This window comes from Schistocerca nitens, chromosome 4 (assembly GCF_023898315.1).
Source record: "Schistocerca nitens isolate TAMUIC-IGC-003100 chromosome 4, iqSchNite1.1, whole genome shotgun sequence".
Lineage (NCBI taxonomy): Eukaryota > Metazoa > Arthropoda > Insecta > Orthoptera > Acrididae > Schistocerca > Schistocerca nitens.
Window position 1 is genome coordinate 190,700,843 of NC_064617.1, and position 5,482 is coordinate 190,706,324.

General features: G+C 37.4%; 1 non-coding gene across 1 annotated transcript; it reads left to right on the forward strand.

Moving 5' to 3' along the window:
* Nucleotides 1-1,174: 1,174 nt before the first annotated feature.
* Nucleotides 1,175-1,249, forward strand: Trnat-ugu (transfer RNA threonine (anticodon UGU)). Its single transcript has one exon. It is a non-coding gene; the product is annotated as a tRNA-Thr (tRNA).
* The last annotated feature ends 4,233 nt before the right edge of the window (nt 1,250-5,482 follow it).

The window sequence follows — 5,482 nt, forward strand, 5'->3', positions numbered from 1 at the left end:
TTTAGAAGTACAACATAATTTTTTCCTCTTCTACCAACTACTTTTGAAAAGGCTCTGTCGGAAGATAATTATTTTTAATTCACTTTCCAATTATACATACAAGAACTACGTAAGATCATTGTCCTACACTGTCTTCTAACAAAGGAATATGCCTTCATTTTTCCTAACTGGTGTCTGATACTGTAGACAGTAAAATCGCTTTAATAGTGCAATAGATGAGTTCTGTAAGAATACTGATATAAATCAGCAATTTTCTTAAAAAGGTCCATTTGTTCATTTAGCTCCTTTCAATTACAAGATCAGCACTGTAATACTCATCCACTTCATATTTCCACCAGCATTAACTTACACATTTTATACTTTATTAGCTATATTGAGTGCTACAAAAATCTATTCAGATATTATAGACATTATGTTGAATCATTACAGTTCTACCAATACTGTACCAGTACAACAGGACATTTAATCCATTTTTATGGGAGAACAATGATAATGGTACATCAAGATGGCATCCAGTGCAGTCGTTTATAGGGAGAAAGAGAACAAAATTTATAGTTATGCAGTGAAAAATGGAACCTACATAAATTATAACACCGAAATAGTGAAGCTAAATGAACGTGTATCAAGTCTGCAATTAAATGTAGATGTACTAAGGCGGGACATTGCGCATTTAGAAAAGGAAAATGCCAAACTGAAAAAGGCGTGTAATATCCCACTTTCCAAAGCAAGTAAAACACAGAACTGGGAATACAGGACTAGCACAATCACAGAAGGAAGTAGCAAATAGGTGATAAATACTATGAATAGAATGGACTGCAGCAATAAAAGCAGTTTCAATGTCCTACCTACAATAAACGAGTGCTCTGAAATGGATATAAAGGCAGAAACAACAAGGCAACAAATGTTTACTAGGCCAAAAAGGCTTGGTCGTGTGAAACCTAGTGACAATAGAAATCCATGACCTTCTTCTTCTTCTTCTTCTTCTTCTTCTTCTTCTGTACGGATGCACACATATTCCCTGAACTCTTACAGGACTTGGTAAGAATGTCTTCCATGAGTAATGAGTGTGTTGGGGTGGGACACTATGAATGTAGTGTGTGGACATACAAAGTGAGAAAGTGGGTCTCGCGGGAGGCATGCGTGGGGTAGTCCCTGCAGTCGCACTATCCTCTCTGCCCTCGGTGGCTCAGATGGATAGAGCGTCTGCCATGTAAGCAGGAGATCCTGGGTTCAATTCCCAGTCGGGGCACACATTTTTACCTGTCCCCGTTGATATATACCAAGGTCCATCAGCAGCTGAAGGTATTAATATAACTGTAATTTCATTCTAGACGGCTGCAGGTCACCAATCCATATCAGTCATTGATCCATATTAGTCATCATCCGTATCAGTATATGTCCCAACATACCAGACCCGAAACTGAGGATAAAATTAACACATTTCGAAATTCCCTTGTGGACAGAGACTGGTTTGGCCACTGTAGTGTCAATGGACATTACACATCAAGTAATGACCTGCCAGCCAAAATAATATTTGATAGATTTTTAATGCATTCTTCACCCTATTTAACCATAGTATTCCCATAAAGAAAATCAAACTAACGGACAGCAGCCACACATCCAGATCTCAAAACAGACGAATATGTGGTACACTAAACAGCTGACAGATCTAATGAAACAAGTTTTAATACTGTACAACATATATAATAGTATGAAGTCTGACTATGCGAAATCTGCGTATGTGGAATGCAGGAATGAATACAAAAAAGGAATCCTACAAGCCAAAAAAACCTACAGTGCCAACAGCATACATATTCCACCTATAAATGCAAAACTGCTTGAAAAATAATTAACAGTGCTACCACAGATACTAAAAAAGACAAAATTAATAACCCACCTCAAACACACAATGAGTTTTTTATTAAATCAGTGAAAGAAATGGGAGATACAATTATCAAACCAGACATTAGTCCATCAAAGTTACTCTCTCAAAATTGGAGTAGACAGTCACTAAACATAAGCATGCTAACCTTCTCCAAAGTATCACCTAGATTTGTACAAGGGATCATAAAACAACTGAAATCATCTGATAGCTTAGATATATATGACATATCATGTAACCTGCTAAAAAAAGTGTGAATTGCATTCTGTACCCTTTAATCCATTGCATAAACAAGTGCTTACTTGAGGGATATTTTCCTGATGAATTAAAACTCTCAGATCATCCCAGTATATAAAAAGGGAGATAAAGACTCTCCATCTAGTTATAGGCCTATTTCAATAGTACCTGCATTCTTCAAGGAAACAGAATGCATCATGTACCAACAATTATCATCTCACTTTAAGAACCTAGGAATAATTAATGTTACACAATACGGGTTTAGGAAGAATTTGCCGACCATTGATGAAATTGACACAGTAGTCAGTTACATCCTCAAAATTTTTGAGGACAAAGGCTTTGCTCAGGTCTCATTCTGGGACCTAGGTAAACAAGGCCTTCGACTGTGTTGAGCACACATCGCTACTAGAGAAACTAGAATTCTACAGCATCAAACAAAACAGTCTGACACTATTAAAAGCTTATATCAATAACCGTATACAGGTAGTTTGTGTTGGTAAGGAAATGTCAAACATAGAAAATGTTAAAGTACGTGTGCCACAGGGATCTGTACTGGGCCCCTTACTGTTTCTGATAATGATCAATGACCTCCCCTTGTTTATTAGATCCACGACTGTATTGCATGCAGATGGTATGACTTTTCTACATAGCAGCAACAATCTTAAAGATCTAAAAACCTGTGCTAAAATACACTCACTCACACAGTATATTGATTCAGAGCAAATGGCTTCTTGCTAAATGAAAATAAAACTCAGCAGATAATCTTCACTCTAAAGCCACTATCTGATGACCCTAGTTCTGTTAAATTCCTGGGAGTTTATTTAGAGGAAAAGTTATCCTGGGGCCAACATGTAAACTATATTAGTAGTAAGCTATCTAGAGTAATTTATTTATTAAGACAACTCAGAAATTGTGTACCTGAAACATACGTCAGATCATCTTATTTTGCATTTTTCCCAAGTATAATATCCTATGGCATTATTTTGTGGGGTAATTGTAGTCATATACATCCTATTATTGCAGAAGAAAACCATTAGGATAATTTCAAATTCTTCATATAAGGCTCACTGCAAACCCTTATTTACTAAACAAAAAAGTATGACAGTAATAAACCTCTATATATACCATGTCTTAATCTATACGAAGAAGAACCTACAAGACAATACAAGAAGCATCAAACACATGGACACACCTTACCACAGATGATCAAAATTAATAAATAGCTATGAAGTCACACGGCACAAACTATTTAATAAGCTGCCATATGCTGTACAGGATCTTCCTGAACAAACATTCAAAGAAAGACTGCATGTATGGTTAATTGCCCACCCGTTCTATGACATAAATGAATTCTTGAATTGTAAAATGCAGTAATCCAATAGATGACCCACTGTACATTTATTGTAATATAAGCTAAAATATTTCAGTAGTCAATACTTTATCACCCTATTGTAAATTGTATCTCTATTTGATGTTGTCAATTGCTGTAATAGCCTAAACACAATAAAATCTATATTATTATTATTATTATTATTATTGTTGTTGTTGTTGTTGTTGTTGTTGTGGTCTTCACTCCTGAGACTAGTTTGATGCAGCTCTCCATGCTACTCTATCCTGTGCAAGCTGTTTCATCTCCCAGTACTTACTGCAACTACATCCTTCTGAATCTGCTTAGTGTATTCGTCTCTTGGTCTCCCTCTACGATTTTTACCCTCCACGCTGCCCTCCAATGCTAAATTTGTGATCCCTTGATGCCTCAGAACATGTCCTACCAACCGATCCCTTCTTCTGGTCAAGTTGTGCCACAAACTCTTCTTCACCCCAATTCTATTCAATACCTCCTCATTAGTTATGTGATCTATCCATCTAATCTTCAGCATTCTTCTGTAGCACAACATTTCGAAAACTTCTATTCTCTTCTTGTCCAAACTATTTATCATCCATGTTTCACTTCCATACATGGCTACACTCCATACAAATACTTTCAGAAACGACTTCCTGACACTTAAATCTATACTCGATGTTAACAAATTTCTCTTCTTCAGAAACGCTTTCCTTGCCATTGCCAGTCTACATTTTATATCCTCTCTACTTTGACCATCATCAGTTATTTTGCTCCCCAAATAGCAAAATTCCTTTACTACTTTAAGTGTCTCATTTCCTAATCTAATTCCCTCAGCATCACCCAACTTAATTCCACTAACTTCCATTATCCTCGTTTTGCTTTTGTTGATGTTCATCTTACATCCTCCTTTCAAGACACTGTCCATTCCGTTCAACTGCTCTTCCTAGTCGTTTGCGGTCTCTGACAGAATTACAATGTCATCGGCGAACCTTAAAGTTTTCATTTCTTCTCCAAGGTTTTTAATATAATACCTACTCCAAATTTTTCTTTTGTTTCCTTTAGTGCTTGCTCAATATACAGACTGAATAACATTGGGGAGAAGCTACAACCCTGTCTCACTGCATTCCCAACTGCTGCTTCCCTTTAATGCCCCTCGACTCTTATAACTGCCAACTGGTTTCTGTACAAATTGTAAATAGCCTTTCGCTCCCTGTATTTTACCCCTGCCACCTTTAGAATTTGAAAGAGAGTATTCCAGTCAACATTGTCAAAAGCTTTCTCTAAGACTACAAATGCTAGAAACGTAGGTTTGCCTTTCCTTAATCTTCCTTCTAAGATAAGTCGTACGGTCAGTACTGCATCACGTGTTCCAACATTTCTACAGAATCCGAACTGATCTTCCCCAAGATCGGCTTCTACCAGTTTTTCCATTCGTCTGTAAATAAATCACGTTAGTATTTTGCAGCTGTGACTTATTAAACTGATAGTTCGGTAATTTTCACATCTGTCAACACCTGCTTTCTTTGGGATTGGAATTATTATATTCTTCTTGAAGTCTGAGGGTATTTCGCCTGTCTCGTACATCTTGCTCACCAGATGGTAGAGTTTTGTCAGGACTGGCTCTCCCAAGGCGGCCAGTAGTTCTAATGGAATGTTGTCTACTCCCGGGGCCTTGTTTCGACTCAGGTCTTTCAGTGCTCCGTCAAACTCTTCACGCAGTATCGTATCTCCCATTTCATCTTCATCTACATCCTCTTCCATTTCCATAATATTGTCCTCAAGTACATCGCCCTTGTATAGACCCTCTATATACTCCTTCCACCTTTCTGCTTTCCCCTCTTTGCTTAGAACTGGGTTTCCATCTGAGCTCTTGATATTCATACAAGTGGTTCTCTTTTCTCCAAAGGTCTCTTTAATTTTCCTGTAGGCAGTATCTATCTTACCCCTAGTGAGATAAGCCTCCACGTCCTTACATTTGTCCTCTACCCATCCCTGCTTAGCCATTTTGCACTTCCTGT